The sequence below is a fragment of the Scyliorhinus torazame genome, chromosome 1, assembly GCF_047496885.1.
Source record: "Scyliorhinus torazame isolate Kashiwa2021f chromosome 1, sScyTor2.1, whole genome shotgun sequence".
Lineage (NCBI taxonomy): Eukaryota > Metazoa > Chordata > Chondrichthyes > Carcharhiniformes > Scyliorhinidae > Scyliorhinus > Scyliorhinus torazame.
The window spans coordinates 363,304,982-363,325,030 of record NC_092707.1 but is presented as its reverse complement, the minus strand read 5'-3'; the positions used below and the strand labels follow the sequence as shown (position 1 = coordinate 363,325,030).

At 49.0% G+C, this 20,049-nt stretch overlaps 1 protein-coding gene across 5 annotated transcripts in view; it reads left to right on the top strand.

Moving 5' to 3' along the window:
- The window catches only part of LOC140408125 (protein STPG4-like), a 120,089-nt gene that overhangs the window by 62,758 nt on the left and 37,282 nt on the right, over window positions 1-20,049 (top strand). The window lies entirely within an intron of this gene.

The following is a 20,049-nucleotide window of genomic DNA, read 5'->3' as shown; positions in this document are numbered from 1 at the left end:
TTACAGGAGGCAGCCATTGAAAAGGCGGCCTCCGCAATCGGCATCCCAATTAAGGATGATGGGTAGGCTCATGAGGTGGGACGCCCAAATCAGAGAACCAATAGCTCTGGATGGCTGATAGCCCCATTGGGAGAGGTAGACCGTGCTGAGGTATTTAGGGGACCATGAAGATGCCACAGAATGGAAGCGTCTCTCAAGTTTGAGAATTTTAAAATAAAGAATGGTCATAGTTGACAAGCCACCATTATGCAGGGAGAACAGCTGCACAGAATAGCTTTGCCTACAGTGGCTTTATAATGGGGGCAGATTGAGTAGGGACTGATGACCCTCCAGCCTGCTGCTGGAAAAACATTGGAACATGAACAAAAATAGACCATTCAGCCCGTCCAGCCTGCTCTGTGATTCAATACAACCACAGCTAATCCTGGCCAGAACTCCACTTTCCAGCAAACCCCCAAAATCCCTTGACTACTGCCCAAGAGAGAAAAGATCTGCCAGCCTTATTCTGAAATATATTCAACACTGGGGCCTCCAGGTACCTGCTGGGCTTTGGCCTCTGTTAGATTCAGCAATTATATTCCTTTAAAATATTAGCTAACATGATTCCTGAAAATTACTGAATTTGTAGAATAATATGAGTAAATTACAATTGTATGAATACTGTCCATGGCTGTCTCAAATGTTACAAATAATATATTACATGTTCTGATATGAAGGTACATTCAACAAGATTGAAACAATATCTTAGCTGAGACCAGACGTAGGGAGTTTGAACATGGGACAAATGTCATGGGACACTTAATTAATTTGGGATAATTGATTAATGTCTAATTAACCAATCATCTGTTAAGTGACTGACACTTTTCTGAACGAATCAAGGGGGTCTCAGCTGAGAATTAGAACCAATGAAACTAAGTAAGGGGCTAAATCCAGATAAGGATTCCCTTAAGAATGGGATCGAAGGCCTCTTTTGAAATGACTTTTAAAATCTGAGGTCGCTTTTATCTTGAAGCTTTTGCTTCTACTTATTCAAGGACACTTCGAGAAACATGGAGAAAGCATTTTTGAGTTAATTTCGTGTGAATGTACCAAAATGTGTTTTAAGAAATAAAAATTTGCTTGCATTTATTCAACTGGACTGACTTATCTATGAAGGAGAGATAAGACAAATCTTACTGCCACAATGTGGGGGGGGGGGGCAACCACACCCACATTCACCCATTCCCCCTTCTGGCCCCCAATATTGGGAAGATCCCAAAAGTTGCATTAGCAACTTTCCCCCAATTGGTTCCTTAATTGGCCTATTATCCTGCATTGACCCTGACCTCCAGGAAGCTTAAAATGTGGTGGGAATGGTTGCGGATCTGACCTCACCCTTTATTTGCAAATCTTGCTCCCAGTTCCTCCTCCGATCCCTCCTTTGCAGAGCTGATAAGATTCTGAACACCGAGACTGTCGATCAACCTGGTGTTGGATATATATGGGAAGTGCAGCAATTCATAGTACAGACTGTCCCATTCCACTGGCTGAGAAATAGGTGTAGTAAGTGTATGTTGGGTTTAAGCATGTTCAATTTTCAAAAGCAAGGGAAAAGTACTTCAGTTGCCTGCCCGTATTGATTATATTCCTCTTAGGAAAACAAAGGTAGGTTTCAGGGATTTGCATTTATATTGGTAAACATTAGAAATAAGGTATAGTTTTAAGTGGGTTTAATTTGATGTTTCTGTGCCTGGAAGGGTAAAGCCTATAGTTAGACTCATGCTGGTCAGAAATGTTTGTATGTTGAGGGTTGGTTTCAATTCCAACTGTGATTCTATTGTGCTTAGAGAGGGCTATGGCATGAAGAATAAATAGAACTAGCAGGGGTTGCTTAGCAACTGGAGACCCTTGTAAGGATAAAAAAGGTTTAAACTTTTAGTTTTAGCTAAATTCTTTGGCAGTTGAAGACAGTACCTCGTGGAGTAGACGTCCCTCAACTCTGCTAGAAGAAAGACAGAATAGGATGGGATTTGCAAAGAGGCAGATTTACTAAAGTACAAGTTACAGTCCAGGTAACCAGGGAATTGGGATAAGTAGAATGTTTAGGCAACTGGAGTTAAGTGAACAGAGACCAATGTATTGTTAAGAAGAATTCAAAAAAGTGTTCCAAGTCACAGAGACAATTGCAGTAACCAGATTTAAAATGCGGCAGCAGCCTTCAAAGGTAAACCAAATGTCTGATGCCATTTTAATGCTGTCTGGGAATTGAAAATTAAAGCAATTGTGATCAATTTGCATAGCAGCCAAGATAAGAAATCCTAAAAGTGGTTGGTGTGAAATCCTGGACTTGATTCGCTGTTAAAAATGGAGCAGAGCTTTGTTCTAAAGTGTCATTTGGAAGATTTCAAAATACAAACAGCTAAGGGAAAGCATAATTATGAGAGAAGATTTTAATGCGTGGTTTGGGAGTGGAGTTTGGAAACTCTCACGTGACAACCATCTGGGGGGATTCTGAGGAGGCATTCACAAACATTCACTTTGGGTTCAGTGTGGAGACTGTATTTGTCCACAGTCATCTGATGTGCTTAAAAGGGACATTGTGTTAATAATTCATAGAATCCCGACAGTGCAAAAGGAGATCATACGACCTATCAAGCCTGCACCTACCCTCTGAAAGAGCACCCTGCCTAAATCTACTCCCCTGCCCTATCCCCGTAACCCTACTTAACCTTCGGACACTAAGGGCAATTTAACATGGCCAATCCACTGAACCTACACATTTTTGGACTGTGAGAGAAACTGGAGCACCCGGAAGAAACCCATGCAAACACGGGGAGAACGTGCAAACTCCACACAGACCGTCACCCACGGCGGGAATTAAACCTGGGTCCCTGCGCTGTGAGGCAGCAATGCTAGCCGCCTTAATGTGACTATTGTAGATTAAGATGTACTCTGTAATCCGTGTTAATCCTAAAACCCTAGTGTAATTGTTCAGCTAAGGGGAGAGTAAAGATGTATTGTATCAAAATTCAATTTTTTCATGGTTTTTTACCAGTTGTTAAAACTAATTAATGGTCTTGTGACTCAGTTCTTCTACATTTTATAAAAAGAAATAAAAGTTGTTGAGCCAGGTTTCCAGTCTGAGATCTTCCCGTCCAGTTGTAACATCAACTGGGATCGTAACACTCCAATATACTTTCACATTTGCTCAAAAACTAATTACAATATAGTGTCCCTGCTCCCAGAATCTAAATACATCATGAAGCATCTGGAACAAATCTGCAAATGCAAACAAACTACTAGTATCAAGCACCAAAATGAAAATGGAATGCAATTCATACACAGAAACAGGTTTGTCAGCTCATTTTGAACAGAAACGAGATGTCACAATCCCAAAAAGACGCAGCGAGATACAAAACACACCTAGATTCTTTTCCTGATAAAACTATGACATTGCAGTTGTTAATCTTGTTGTATGCTCCTGTTTCCTCCCACAAGTCCCGAAAGATGTGCTTGTTAGGTGAATTTGACATGCTGAATTCTCCATCTGTGTACCCGAACAGGCGCCGGAGTGTGGCGATTAAGGGCTTTTCACAGTAACTTAATTGCAGTTTTAATGTAAGCCTACTTGTGACAATAATAAAGATCATTATTATGACATTGTTTGCGCCCATCAATGATACTGAGTGCCTATGAGAGACTATGGACTCCCTTACTGCTAGTCAGTGCTGGTTCAAACCTGGCTAAAAACAGAACAAACCCCTCAATACAGATGTGGTGAAAGATTGCCGACCTATTCGTTACAAGCACATTTCACGCTGCTAGCATGCCTAATTTTACCCGCCCACAATCCCATTTTTATCAAAGTCACAACAAAGGATTATGAATTAGGATTTCACACGTTATCCTCTGTATAAATTTAGGAATGCAATGCAGGAGACCAACAAAATTGAATTGACTAGGACAGAAACCAGGTTGTTACAATTGTTTCGCGAGTTCTATAGCAAGCTGTATAAGTCAGAACCCCCAGCCGGAGAAGAGGGGTTGAGGTGATTTTTGGGAGGGCTGGAGTTCCCGAAGGTGGACAGCGAGCTGGTAGAGGGCATCAATTGGGCTTGGGGAGGTAATAGAGGGGCTGGAGGCGATGCAATTGGGTAAGGCCCCGGGAGCGGACGGATACCCGGTGGAATTTTATAAGAGGTTTTCGGGGGTGCTGTTGGTAAGGGCCTTCAATGAATCAAAGGAGTTGGGAGTACTCCCCCCGATGTTGTCACAGGCGTCAATCTCTCTCATTTTGAAGCGGGGCAAGGACCCGGAAAACTGTGGGTCTTGAAAATGAAAATCGCTTATTGTCACAAGTAGGCTTCAAATGAAGTTACTGTGAAAAGCCCCAAGTCGCCACATTCCGGCGCCTGTTCAGGGAGGCTGTTACGGGAATCGAACCGTGCTGCTGGCCTGCTTTGGTCTGCTTTAAAAGCCAGCGATTTAGCCCTGTGCTAAACAGCCCTTATCGACCAATCTCCTTATTCAATGTGGATGCCAAACAGCCGGCAAAGATCCTGGCCACACGGATCGAGGATCGTGCTCCAGGGGTAATCATAGAATAGATCATAGAATTTACAGTGCAGAAGAAGGCCATTCGGCCCTTCGAGTCTGCACCGGCCCGTGGAAAGATCACCCTACCTAAGCCCAAACCTCCACTCCTATTCCCGTAACCCAGTAACCCCATCTAACCTTTTTGGACACTAAGGGCAATTTAGCATGGCCAATCCACCTAACCTGCACATCTTTGGACTGTGGGAGGAAACCAGAGCACCCGGAGGAAACCCAAGCAGACACGGGGAGAACGTGCAGACTCCGCACAGACAGTGACCTAAGCCGGGAATCGAACCTGGGACCCTGGAGCTGTGAAGCCACTGTGCTAACCACTATTCTACTGTGCCATAATAGAGGAAGATCAGATGGAGTTTGTTAAGGGGCGGCACCTGGCGACCAATATTAGGAGGCTCTTGAATGTTATCATGATGCCTTCAAAGGACGCGAGGTTGAGGTGGTGGCGGCTATGGATGCAGAGAAGGCCTTTGATCAGGTGGAGTGAGGGTACTTATGGGAGATCCTGGGACGGTTCGGTTTTGGGCAGGGATTTGTGCACTGGGTCCTGTTGCTTTATCAGGCACCGGTGGTAAACGTGCACACAAATTGGGATGAGGTCGGAATATTTTAGGCTGTACCGGGGGACGAGGCAAGGATGTCCACTCTCCCCACTGCTGTTTGTCCTGGCCATAGAACCTTTGGCAATGGTGCTGCGAGCTTCAAAGGTCTGTCAGGAGAGGGTCTCGCTCTATGCGGACAATTTGCTCTTATATATATCAGACCCGTTGGGGGGGATTGGAGGGATAATGGGGATACTAGAGGAATTCGGCCGGTTCTCGGGGTATAAAAATTGAATCAAAAGTGAGTATTTTGCGATCCAGGCAAGGGGGCAGGAGAGCTGATTGGGGGAGATGCCATTCAAGGTGGTGGGAGGGAGCTTTAGGTACTTAGGTATCCAGGTGACACAGGAATGGGGACAGATCCACAAATTGAATCTGGATAGGCTAGTAGAGCAGATGAAGGGGGACTTCCGGAGGTGGGACACGCTCCAGCTGTCTCTGGCGGGGACGGTACATATTGTGAAAATGACAGTGCTCCCAATCTTGCAGTTTGTTTTTCAGTGTCTCCCAATTTTTATCCCCAAGGCGTTTTTTAGGAAGATGAATGCGGTAATTTCGGAATTTATTTGGGCCAGTAAAACCCCGCGGGTGAGGAAAGTGCTGCTGGGGGGGGGGGGGGGGTGTTGGGAGCGGGGGCTGGCTCTTCCGAACTTTATTAACTATAACTGGGCGGTGAATATATCGATGGTCAGGAAGTGGGGAGTGGGGGAGGGGTCGGTGTGGGAGCAGGTGGAGGCGGCATCCTGCAAGCGCACGAGGTTGAGGGCATTGTTAACAGCACCTCTGCCGTTCTCGGTACTCCACAAGCCCGGTAGTAGTGGCAGCTCTGAGGGTGTGGGGATAGTGGCAGCAGCACAAGTGTTTGGAGGGGGATCGGTTTGGCAACGATATGCGATAACAATCGGTTCGCTGGAGGGGGGTTTCGGAGGTGGCGGCGGGCAGGAATCGAGAGATTTGGGGATCTCTTTCTTGATGAGGGTTTTCTGAGTTTGGAGGAGCTGGAGGAGGAGTTTGAGTTGCCATGGTGAAATGGCTTCCGGTACCTGCAAGTGAGGGATTTTGTACAGAGGCAGGTCTTGAGCTTTCCATGCCTCCTGCAAAGGGGGTTACAGGATGTTGAGAACAGGAGTTGGGGAGGGGAAGGTCTTGGAAATCTATAACGAGCTGATATAGTGGGAGAGAGCCCCAATAGGGGAGCCCCAATAGGGGAGGTGAAGAGAAAGTGGGAACAAGAGTTGGAGGGGGAAGTTGGAGGCTGGGTTATGGGAGTAGGCCCTGCAGAAAGTTAACGCGTCTTTGTCGTGTGCCAGGCTTAGGTGGTCCACAGGGCTCATATGACTGTGGCCCATATAAGGAGCTTCTTTGAGGAGGTGGAGGACATGTGTGGGCGATATGGGGGAAGTCCTGCAATTCATGTACACATGTTCTGGGCGTGTCTGAGGCTGAGGGGCTTTTGGCAGGGAAATTCAGATGTCATGTCAGAGGTCCTGCAAGGGAGGGTGGCTCCAAATGCAGAGGTGCCGATCTTTGGAGTGTCAGAAGACCCGGGAGCAGAGTGGGGGAGAGAGGCCGACATTTTGGCCTTTGCTTCCCTGGTGGCCCGGAGATGAATTTTACTGGGATGGAGGGGCATGTAGCCCCCAAAGCCGGGGATTTAGGTTAGCGACATGGCGGTGTTTCTCAGGCCTGAGAAAATTAAATTTGCCTTTAGGGGTTCGTTACAGGGGTTCGCTTGCAGATGGCAGACGTTCATCGACTTCTTAGAGAAAAATTAGAAATGTCAGCGGGGGTTGGGGGGGTGGCGTGGAAACGGGGAGGCATGGAAGGGTAGGAAAAACCAATGGCGGGCGGGCCGGTAAGGGCTGGCGGTGTGCTTTTATAACCCATGTTGGTTGTGGTTTGTGTTTGGGGGGAATAATGGCTATTTCGTTGTGGGTTCTGTTGGATGTTATTGTTGAAAAGTGTTAAAATTATAAATGCCTCAATAAAATATTTTCTAACTAAAAAATATAACTTTAAGTGAGTGAAAATAATTCAGATTAACCATAAACAAAATACAAACATCAAGCACAAATATCCTTTCTACAGATTACAGGGGTTTAGTTCATGGGACTCGGGATACATTCTGAAGATAAATATTCAGGAGGCGATTGTACTAAAAATGTAAGTAGGGCAGGAATATCCAGCAGAGCCAGATTGTATCCAGCCCAGAATATGGAATGCGGTTGGGGGAGGATATACCTGAGACACAAATCATAATTTTCCGAAGATCTTAGTGAGGGGAAAATAAAAGTCTGCCAAAAGTTTGGAGAGTAGCAGGTATTACACCCCGTATGTAAGGAAGGGTAAAGGAAATGCCAACAGACTATAAAATTATGGTTATTTTGGTGAACCAGCACTGAGGTGGTCTAATAAGACCTGCCTATTTTGAAAGTCAGCTCTTGCACACAACTCTGATCTTAATTTACATGACTTTGTCCCTAAGAGCCATAATTTGAATTTGTCGTGGCACTAACTCAAACATGCAGATTTAGTGCTGAAGCACTGATTAGACACAATGGGCTCGATTCTCCCAAAATGGAGTTTTACTCCCAAAATTCCCATTTAAAAGATGAACGAATTCTCAGCCCTGCAGGGGGCTAGCAGGGGCCCGGAGTAAATCTCGCAGCTTTAGCTGCGAATACGGCCCCCCGCACTTCCGGTTTGGAGTCTGCGCTTGCGCATGGCGGCGGCCTCCAGCGGCCGCGCCGAGCTCCATGGCGGACTTGGACCGCGGAGCCAGACGGAAAAATGAGACACCCCCTCCCCACCCTGATCGGCCGCGTGCCTGAGCATCAAACTGCGCGGATCTAGTCCCCGGCCGCCTATAATGCTGGCTGACAGAGGAGGTTTCAGGATGGCTCAGTGATCGAGTGAGAGGGCACACAAGCTCTCACACATAGCACCGAATGCAATAATTGAGGAGATCTAGAGAAGGATCTTTATCTGAAGCGACAAGCGATACAGTTCTCCTTGTCCCCAATTACCTGCTTTGTGGTTCAAAGTCTCTAATGTACATATTGGAGGATATAATTGGGAAACAGTTTTAAAGCCTTAGGCTGATGAGTGGATGGATTTAAAAACAATAAAAACACAATGGATATCGCTACCCAAAAACTTTGACAGAGTTCAGCGTGGAATAGTGTTAACTTGTACCTACCTGGGTGTTAAACTCTGTGATCAAAAGTGTCCTTAAGACTTATTCAATAATCAATTAGCCGAAAACCATGCCCATGGCTGGGATTCTCCAGTCCCGCTGCTGCGAATGGAATTTTGGCTGAGCGCCAAATTCCCCGGTTTGCTGGCAGGGGTAGCGGGGCGATCGAGATCGGAGAATCTCGGCCCACAGCAATTGCAAACACTTATCCGCTCATAACTGTAGAAGCCACATGAGCCATGAACAGCAACCATTCACCTGACTTCATTGATGGTAAAACTCTCGTGGACAGCAGTAGTTGCAGTGCTCAATTGTTGAAAATCTATAAATCCCAGATAGAGCAGAGAGCCAACTTTAAAATTGGGTAAGTAAAGCCACCACTGTCCCAAATGACCATAGGCTGCTTTCCCCTTTTAACCTGAGGATCACCACACTTCTGGCAAGGGGCAAGGTTGAGAATAACCTCAGACAGTATGGGAATTGAACCTGCACTGTTGGCCTCATACTGCATCAGCCAACTGAGCTAAATCGGGTAGAGAGCTCACAGCAAATAGGGGTATCAAGTGAATGAGAATACAATTGTGGTTAAAATGGATCCAATATGCAACAGAAATAAAATAGAAAAAAACAAAAAAAGATAAACCAAAACATCATGGTACGAAGCACTAAAACTGATAGATTTGTGAATGGGAAGTTTATCTTTGAAAAACTTTCTGATAGTTCATCGGATAGAACGATGGTCACTTATATCCATTTTCAAACCTGGTTCCAGGATCACGGAAGTGCTCTTCACCATGAACAGTTCAGTTCATGAGTTTCTCTGTACATTTCTTTGCAATGATAATGATATTCTATCATCGGTAATGAAATTAACTTGAAGAGGATAGATCCAGTAACTGTATCAATGTTTTTTCTTGCATTTTTTATTCTCCTCATTTTCCACATTTTCATCAAATACACAACGAAAGATAGCCAACAATAATAAATATAGTATCAATCCCCCCACCAACAACCCCTTCAAATTACAAACCCAAACATCGCCCCTACATTACAAATACAACAAAATAAAAAGACCAAAAGAGAATCAACGGTCATCCCATAAACAATGTGCTCAACCCCCCCATTAGTGCCCTCCACTAATGTCCGATGGCATCCAATTCTTGAACGTGCATGATAAATGGGCAGCACGGTAGCATTGTGGATAGCACAATTGCTTCACAGTTCCAGGGTCCCAGGTTCGATTCTGGCTTGGGTCACTGTCTGTGCGGAGTCTGCACATCCTCCCCGTGTGTGCGTGGGTTTCCTCCGGGTGCTCCGGTTTCCTCCCACAGTCCAAAGATGTGCAGGTTAGGTAGATTGGCCATGATAAATTGCCCTTAGTGTCCAAAATTGCCCTTAGGGTTGGGTGGGGTTGCTGGGTTATGGGGATAGGGTGGAGGTGTCGACCTTGGCTGCTCTTTCCAAGAGCCAGTGCAGACTCGACGGGCCGAATGGCCTCCTTCTGAACTGTAAATTCTATGAAATTCTATGAATTCCCATGAATTGTAGAACCCTTCCATCCTTCCCCTCATCTCAAACTTCACCTTCTCAAGCATCAAAAATTCCAACAGGTCCCCCTGCCAAGCCGAGGCACAGGATGGAGAAGCTGACCTCCACCCCAACAGGACCCTCCCCCGGGCAATCAGTGAGGTGAAGGCTAAGACATCTGACCCCGCACCCGCTTGCAGCCCGGGCCGGTCCAACACCGCGGATAAGGCTTCTCGGGGCCTTGGTTCCAATCTCACATGTACCACCCTCGAGATGACCATGAAAACCTCCCTACAATACCCCTCCAGCTTCATGCAGGACAAAACATGTGACATGGTTTGCGAGACTCCTCCCACAGAGCATCCTCGACTCCTCAAAGAGTCAGCTCATCCTCGCCCCCGCGAGGCTCACTCTGTACACCACCTTCAGCTGTATCAGCCCCAACCTCGCTCACGAGATTGAGGCGTTTACCTTCCCGAGCACTTCACACCACAAACTGTCCTCCATAACCTCCCCCTACTCTTCCTCCCATTTGGCATTAATCCCCTCCAAGGAAATCTTATCCTCTCTCAAAAACCTTCCATAGGACGCCGACACCACCGCCTTCTCCATTCCCCCTGTCGTCAATAACGCCGGCACCTCTGGGAAGCTCTGAACCTCCTTCCAGACAAAGTCCTGATGTTGCTAATTGTGTTTCTCTTAATTTGGCTCTGAAGATGGTGGCCAATATGGTCGCTTTCCTTAATTCTAACTACGTTTTGCTCTAGAGTCGCCAGGTATCTCTCGATACCGCCACAAGGTTCAAAACCGAATACTGATCAAAGACTCGATACACCAGTTAGTAAGTTCAAACTCAATGCTCATTTATTTACACACACAGTCGAATATACTCATGCACAAAACTCTACAGACTAAACTATCACTACTGCTAAAGCCTATACTTAGCTTTAGACGCCCACTCAGTCAGAGGAACAATGGTTGTTCGGTTCTGAGGCTGCTGGGGTTGAACTGGTATGGAATAACAGCTAAGAGCGTCTGTCTGGTAGCGTGCGTTGACCTTGGACTTACTTGTTCTGATGCAGCTTTGGCAGGTCTCTCCTTGATGAGAACCGGAGCCAAGAGAGCGATTCTCTCTTGGGGGATCCTTCTTATACCCAAAAGGGGCTTTGCGTGCTTGGGCGGGCCTTGAACTTGGCCATAATTAATTGGGAAGTTTCCCAATCGTTCCTATCGATTTCCTCCAATAAAGGGGTGGGTGCCCTGATGGCTGGGCATGTCCTAGGTGGCCGTTGGCCTGCTTTGTTCTGGTCTCCTCTGGCGCCGGGGTGTCTGCCTTGGTATGGTTTACTTAAATGTTACTCTTTTGTCCCCGGGGATGGCTCATTAGTATGGTAATGGTTTTGCAGTTTTGGTCTTGTCTGGGAGCTGCGGCTCCAATCAACAGACAAACCCTGCACCCTCTTGCATTCTCAGTATTGTCCATTTTCCCTGCATTCTTTGCAAAGTGTCCATTTTGTAATTGGGACGTGGCCATCCCAGATGGCTACACTGGAGCTGCAGGTACCTAAATTCTTCCCCCTGCCCCAGTCCATTTTTCTCCCACAACTCCTCAAGCCTTGCAAAACGACCTCTCAGTAGCAGGTCTTTTAATGCCTTGACTCCCCTCTTCTCCCACCTCCTAACTTTCCTGGCTTAAACCTATGATCCCCACAAGTCGGCATCTCTCTTGACCCCGCCCACAACCTAAAGTGCTGTCTCAACTGCTTCCAAATCTTCAGCGTTGCCACCACCACCGGACTCCCAGAATATTTCCCGGGGACCATCCAGAGGACGTTGTTGGCAACGTCCTCAGCCCCCGACCCCCTGCACAGACTCTCCTCCATTCTGACCCACTGGGACTCCCCCGTCCAACACAACTCCTTGCCTTTTAGGCATTCGCCGCCCAATATTAGTACAATAAATTTGGGAAGCCTGCTCTGCAAAACTACCTTCCTAACCCTGGCTACCTCCACCCCCCCCCCCACCCCCCCCCCCCCCCCAACCCCACCCCCACCACAAATCAACGAGGTGATCAACTTATCCACCTCCTTGAAAAATGCCTTCGGCAAAAAGATCGTCAGGCACTGAAATACAAACAAAAAATGCGTCAGGGCATTAATTTTAATCGCCTGCACCCAGCCTGTGCAGCGCCACATCTACCTTCACCCTCCCCACAAAGCTAGTGAGATTAAACCTATTGAGCCTTCCCACCTCTGCGTACGTCCTGTGCCTCCTGCACCCCCAGATATTTAAAGTGGGTCACCACCCTGCGGAATAACAGCACCCCCAACCCTGCTCCCACCCCCGGCTGGGACACCACAAAGTATTCACTTTTTTCCAGGTTTAATTTATACCCCGAAAAGGACCCGAACCTTTAGAGAAGCTCCAATATACCCCCCATCAACACACCCAGCTCTGACACAAACAGTAATAAATCATCCATGTATACAGCCACCCTGGCCGGGATTCTCCCCCAACCGGCGGGGCGGGCCGTACCCACGCCAAAGAGTGGCGTGAACCATCCGGCGTCGGGCCGCCCGAAAGGTGCGGAATCCTCCGCTCTTCCGGGGGCTAGGGCTGCGCTGGAGTGGTTGACGCCCCGCCAACCGGCGCCGAAATGCCTCCGCTGGCCGGCGCGAGTTGGCGCATGCACAGGAGCGCCAGTGTGTTCTGGCGCATGCGCAGAACTGCTGTCGTGATTCCTGCGCATGCGCAGGGGCTTTCTTCTCCGCGCCGGCCATCGCGGAGCCTTACACAGGCCGGCGCGGAGGGAAAGAGTGCCCCAATCGCGGGCCAGGCCACTGTGGGGGCCCCCACCGGGGCCGGATCCCCCTGCGGCCCCCTGAGGTCTCCGCAGGCCGCCCTCAAAGCCAGCTCCCGCCGATATGGACCTTGTCCATTTCACGCCGGTGGGACCAGCCGAAAACTGTGAGGTGAGTAATTCACACCGGCGGGACTGGGCAAAATTTGACGGCCACGCGGCCCATCGGGTCCCGGAGAATCGCCGGGGGGGACACTGCCAACGGCCCCCAACCGGCGCGGTGCGATCTCCGCCCCAACCAAAAACCGGCGCCGGAGAATTCGGCAACCGGCATCGGAGCGGTGGGGCAGGATTCACGCCGTCCCCCCGGCGGGTCTACGACCTGGGGGAGGGTCGGAGAATCCCGCCTCCTATGTTCCACCCCCCCGCAGTATTCCCCTCCTTTTCACAGTAACTTCATACTTGTGACAATAAAAGATTATTATCATTATCAACCTTTTCCGCTCCACCCTGCCTCTTTAAACACCTTGGTCTTAAACGATATCACCTCCCCCCTCAACACCGCCTTCAGAGGCTCCCACACGGCCATCTGCGATACCTCCCCTGTGCAGATAAAACCCACATATTCCTCAATTATACCCTCCCGATCTTATCACAAAAACTTTGGTCCTCCCACTCCGACCCTGCGCCGGGTTGGAGAATCCCCAGGGGGAGGCGCAAATCCCGCCCCGAAGTCAGCTTCCCTACTCTCCGGCGCCGTTCTTCGGGCGCCGGCGGGATTCCCAACACGCCGGTCAGGATCCGTTGACAGCAGTCCCTCCGGCGATTCTCCGGACCCCGATGGGCCGAGTGGCCGTCAAGTTTTGCCCAGTCCCGCCGGCGTGAATTACTCACCTCAGACACGGCAGGACCTGGCAGGTAAGTGTGCGGGTGCCGTACTGGGGGGGGGGGATCCGACCCTGGAGGGGGCCCCCACAGTGGCCTGGCCCACAATCGGGGCCGACCGATCTGCAGGCAGGCTGGTTCCGTGGGGCTTTCCTTCCTCCGCGCCGGGCCCCTGTAGGTCTCCGCCATATTGCCCGGGGGCCGGCGCGGGGAAGGGAACCCCAGCGCATGCGCGCAAATATGCCACAGATCCGCGCATGCGCGTGATCACGCCAGCCATACTGCGTATGTGCGAACCCGCGCCGGCTGGAGCTGCTGGGATGACTCCGGCGGCAACCTAACCCCCGAGAAAGGTGAGAAGTCCTCACTTTGGGGGGCCATTGACGCCGGTTTTCCCGCCGGTGTGGGGACATAGCCCCATTTTTAGAGAATCCCCTGACTGCACCCCGGCCTCTGCACTGCCTCCAGTAACTGTATCAATTAATTTGTGATAAAGCCAAAAGATTAATCGCAACTAATTATTTAAATAATTTTATAGCCCAAGAGTAGATAGATCCAGTTGAACAATTGGCTTCCTGGGGCAGCTCGGTGGTGCAGTGGTTAGCACTGTTGCCTCACGTCGCCGAGGTCCCAGGTTTGATCCCAGCTCTGGGTCACTGTGGAGTTTGCACATTCTCCCTGTGTTTGCGTGGGTTTCACCCCCACAACCCAAAGATGTGCAGGGTAGATAGATTGGCCACGCTAAATTGCCCCCTAATTAGAAAAAATGAATTGGGTACTCTAAATTTATTTAAAAAAACAATTAGCTTCCGCGCAAGTGTGATGATGAAAGAAAGAAGTTGAATTTATATCGGGATCTTTACAACCATAGAATGGCTCAAAGTGACGCTCAGCCAAACATGTGTTGAAATACAATCACCGATGTAATATAACAAAACACAGCAGCTAATTTAGGTATCGCAAACCGCAAATGAGATAGGTGACCAGATCATTTGTTTAAGTTGTGTTAGTTGAGGGATAAATAATGGTCAGGACACTGCATAAACAGCCTGGCTGTTCTTCCACGAGTGCTCTGGTGTCTTTTACATCCACCTGCGAGAAAAGACTGGACCTCAGTTTAACGTTTCACCTGAAAGTTGGAACCTCCGATGGTGTAACACTCCCTCAGTGATAAAACTAAGTGTCATCTGGGCTGATTTGCTTTATTCCTTTATTCACACTCCAAGACTCAGCTCCAATTGAACTAAGGCCAACAGCACCTTTCTGTGCTGTAATTGCTATGATTCTCTGAATTTGTAGGTTTGAGACGTGGACCATCAATTAATTAATTTTCGCTGCATATGTGTCAAAGAAAGCATGTGGGGAGTTATATTTATCTTGGGTGCTACCGAACGATAGGCAATAGCTTTACACTCCCTTCCACTTTCTTTTCCATGGACCATGGACAATGCATCAAATGGAGCTTTTTGAATATTTGGAAGCTAGCCTCTTCCAGAGTTCAGTAAGATCTACCAGGTCATGATTCTCCACCAACACATTCTTTGGCACTGAAATTTGTTTTGGGAAGTATTGCCAAATGGGGATCACTGAATCACTATTCCATTTTGCTATTATCGCCAAGGAAGAGAAAATGGAGTAAAGAGTAAATCAAGCTGCTGGTTGATTATCGCCTGTCTTGTGTCAATTCCCTGCCAATATGAACAAAACTCCCCATGTGCCTTCTTCAATCTTCACATGCACAGCGAAAGTAAATGAATTGAAAGTTTCAGCCGAGACTCTGTGATGGTGGCACTCTTATCTTGGAGTCAGGAAGTTGCGTGTTCAAGTTTCACCCAGAGATCAGACCACTTAATCTAGGCTGATGCTTCAATGATACTGAGTGAGTGCTGCAGTGTTAGAGACTGGAATTTCCCGCCCGAGATCAACGGACCTTTAAATGGTCCGCTGAATTTTCCACCCTGCCATTGATGATTCCTGCAGAGGCAGGGCCAGAAAGTTTAACCCCAAGTCTTCCAGTTGAGAAATGAAAACTGAGGGCCCAGTCTGCACTCTCAAGTCAACATAAAAGATTCCCTGCCATTTTTCTTTTGGAGAACAGCAGTGGAGTTCTTCTCAGTGGCCTGGCCAGTGTTTATCCCTGAGCCAACATCAGATATTCTGTTCCATCTCATATTGCTGTTTCTTTCTTTTAAAAAAATAAATTTAGAGTACCAATACTTTTTTTTCCAAATTAAGGGGCAATTTAGCATGGCCAATCCGCCTACTCTGCACATCTTTGGGTTGTGGGGGTGAGACCCACGCAGACACGGGGAGAATCTGCAAACTCCACACGGGCAGTGACCCGGGGCCAGGGTCGAACCCGGGCCCTCGGCGCCGTGAGACAGCAATGCTAACCATCGCGTCACCGTGCTGCCCTCCACATAGCTGCTTCTGAGAGCTTGCTGTGCGCAAAGTGGATGCCATGTTTCATATAGTGACTACACTTCAAAAATACTTAATTGACATAAAGTGCTTCATGACGTTGAGAAATCATGAAAAGCACTTTATAAAAGCAAGTCTTTGTAATTGTGGAGTAGTTTTTAAAACATAAAGGTAATAGTGATGCTGAACGATGGGAAGGAGAATCACATTTTGAATATTTTCATGTAATAATTAACAAAGCTGTTCGGCGGAATTCTCCTAGCCCGACGCTAGGCCGGAGAATCCCCACAACCGGGCCACGCCGCCCTGATGCCGGCACGCTATTCTCCGCAGAGTGGAGAATCGGCACCATTGGCGCGGCGCGTTTGGCGCAGCGCTGGTTGCGGGCCGCTCTACACGGCAGGGCCGCCGATTCTCCGGCCCGGATGGGCCGAGCGGCCGCTCTAAAAAGGCATAGTCCCACTGGCGCCGTCCACGGCCGGTCGCAGCCGATGGGAACTCTGCGCGCAGGGTCGGGGGGTGGCCTGTTGGTGGGGAGGAGGGGCTCCGACTCCGGGGGGGCCTCCGATGGGGCTTGGCCCGCGATCGGGGCCCACTAATCAGCGGGTCGGCCTCTCGCTCCCCAGGCCTATTTTCGTATGCGCCGGCCCCTGAATGCCCGCGCCATGTTGCGTCAGGGCCGGCACGTTGAGGGAGGCGACCACGCACGTGTGGGTTGGCGCTGGCACCACTGCGCATGTCCTCGTTGACACCGGCGCCACTGCGCATGCGGGGATCCCGCGACGCACAGTTCACGCCGGGATGGGAGGCTGGAGCGGCGTGAACGGAGTTTCCGACGGCGTGGACACTCTGCCGCCGAATGGGGGAATCACGCCCCATAACTAAATTTGAGGCAATCAACAATGGTACAACAGCATGTTCGAAATTTCAATAGTAAACATGACAATCCAGTTCAAAGTCCTTTTTTAATTAACATTTACCTTGAGTTTGTGACACTAGCTAAATCACAAAGCTGTGCTGAGGAGTTCAAAACTTTAATTTTAAATAACTGGGACATTGAAAAAGGAAGGAAACAGAGAGAGGTAAGGAATTTCAGAGTTTTTGAAGGATTTAATTGAGGAGACAGCACAATACGTTTGGTTTCACTCTGGGGAAAAAAGGTGAAGGAAAGGTGTGTAGATAAGTGTGCAGCTCAGAAAGAACAAAAGAGGAAAGTTCAGAGCAGCAATGACCATAACACTACCTATAAAATAAAGATAAGGACAGCAATAAGAGAAGATTGATTATCAGAAAACAAGCTCTCTCTTACAGAGCACCTCAGCGTAAAATGCAAGAAAAATATTAGAATGGAAACAAAATGAATAAGTGAGAGTAAGGATTTGGTGCTTCTTTAGACATTAGCTTTTATTCAACCTCATCTTGAAAAGTGAATACCTGAGATAGAGGGAACGATTTTGAGCCCACACTAGCCGTCCGCGGGATTGGTGGCACGGATGAAATTCTCGCAAGAATCGGGAAACACGATTCTCGTCCGGCCGGCATGAACTTCATTTTAATAGATTTAAATTTATTTAAATATTATTAGCAGCCTTCCCGCCACATATTCCCCCTCACAGAATATTCATATCTCACCAACGTGACATCACATTGGCGTGGTTCACAACTGGTCTGTCCAGACATAAGGTGATCGAGGGCATCCCTCCGGGGGTACAGAGGTAAGTATGGCCCCGGGTTGGGTGGGGGGGGAGAGACATCCTTGGGCAGTGCCCTGACACTATTCCCTGGCACAGGTTGGCACTGCCAGGTTAAAACAATGCCAACCTGTGCCAAAGAGAACTGCCAGGGGTGGATCCTAGTGGTTTGTGTGGTGGTGGTGGGAGGGGGGGTCGAGTGAATTCTGAGGGGAGGGGAGGGGGGGGGGAAGTGTCGGAGTGCTGGCTATAAGTTTTGTGGCGTTGTGGAGGGAGGGGTGTTAGAGTGCCGACACTGAATGTTGGTGGGCTGGAGTTTATGCTGTTGAGGTTTATGGGGGGGAGGGCTCCCAAAAGCTCTGTGAGGGGGCCTGGGAGCCATTGGCAGCGCTGATCAGGGCTCCTTTAAAGATGACACCCCAATCTCTGTGGAACCTGTTGTCGGCTATATGAGATCTCGCTCTGCCAGAGTGACTCCATAAACCACACCTACTAATTTTCTTCTCTCTAAGAGGCTCAATATTTGGAGAGGAAACTGGGGCGAGATTCTCCGACCCCCCGCCGGGTCAGAGAATCGCCGGGGGCTGGCGTGAATCCAGCCCCCGCCAGTTGCCGAAGTCTCCAACACCAGAAATTCGGCGGGGGCGGGAATCGCGCCGCGCCGGTTGGCGGGTCCCCCCGCGCGATTCTCCGGCCCGGATGGGCCGAAGTCCCGCCGCTAAAATGCCTGTCCTGCCGGCGTAGATTAAACCACCTACCTTACCGGCGGGACAAGGTGGCGCGGGCGGGCTCCGGGGTCCTGGGGGGGGGCGCGCGGGGCGATGTGGCCCCGGGGGATGCCCCCACAGTGGCCTGGCCCGCGATCGGGGCCCACCGATCCGCGGGCGGGCCTGTGCCGTGGGGGCACTCTTTTCCTTCCGCCTCCACCACGGTCTCCGGCCGCTGACGCTCCCGCGCATGCGCCGCCCGGAGATGTCATTTCCGCGCCAGCTGGCGGGGCACCAAAGGCCTTTTCCGCCAGCTGGCGGGGCGGAAATTCGTCCGGCGCCGGCCTAGCCCCTCAAGGTTGGGGCTCGGCCCCCAAAGATGCGGAGCATTCCGCACCTTTGGGGTGGCGCGATGCCTGACTGATTTGCGCCGTTTTGGGCGCCAGTCGGCAGACATCGCGCCATTTCCGGAGAATTTCGCCCCTGGGCTGTGCAACTGGAGAGTTTCACAACAGTTTTCTGAGTCTGACACTTTGCCAAATTCATAGAATCCTTACAATGCAGAAGGGTCTATTCGGCCCATTGAGTCTGCACCGACCCTCTGAAGGGGCATCCTACCTAAGCCTATGTCCCCACCCCCACCCTATCCCTGTAACATCACCTAATCTATTGGACTATTCTGGTGGCTATTCTGCATGACCAATCCACCTATCCTGCACATCTTATGACTGGTAATATCTGTAAGATTCCATTTATAAAAAACTTGGTGGCTTGCCAAGTCTTTCCTGCTTGCCAGCAGTTACATGCTGCAGGTAGGGAGGGGCTGGCAGTGGCTATCGTGCTGGAAGTTGGGTTGAAGAGAAGGGTAGAAAGATTTGGGGCCCAGACCACGACAGTATGAAATTTCAGTCCAACGTTCTTGTGTTACTGAGCCAATGAAAAGGGTGATGAGGAAAACTGTTGGCTGAGAAGGTAGCAGGAAGCTCAGATTGCAGAATGGAAATATTTACAATCTATATATTTAAATGGAAAAATGGTTTCGTTTTTTTACTATTGAAGCCAATGAAAGATATTTGCTTTAATAGATGAGGAGCATGTTGTACCCTATGGGCGTGAAATGCATTCATCCCAATTTTTGGGTGCGAGTGATACAAGAGCTACCCATCCTCAGTGAAAATGAGGTGACTAAGATGGCCACAACAACAACTTGTGTTTATTTAGCGCCTGTAACAAATGATATGTCCCAAGATGCTTCTGGAGCATTAGAAACAAAGTATGACACCAAAAATACACCAAAAGCCTGGTCAAATAGGTAGGTTTTTAAAGAATGTCTGAAAGAAGAAAAGCGAGGTGTGACGATGGAGAAGTAGGGAGGGTACGCCAGAGCTTGTGGCCTAGTCAGCTGAAGGCTCAGCCATCAATGGTGGAGTGATTAAAATTGGTGTTGCTCAAGAGGCCAGAATTAGCGAGGCACAGATATCTCAGAAGGTTATGTGGATGGAGGGGATTACAGAGGTAGTGATAGATATAGAGGCCGTGGAACGATTTGAAAACAGGATAAGAATTTTAAAATCAAGATATTACTTGGCCAGGGGCCATTCTAGGTCAGCGAGGTTTGCTGTGTGCGTTA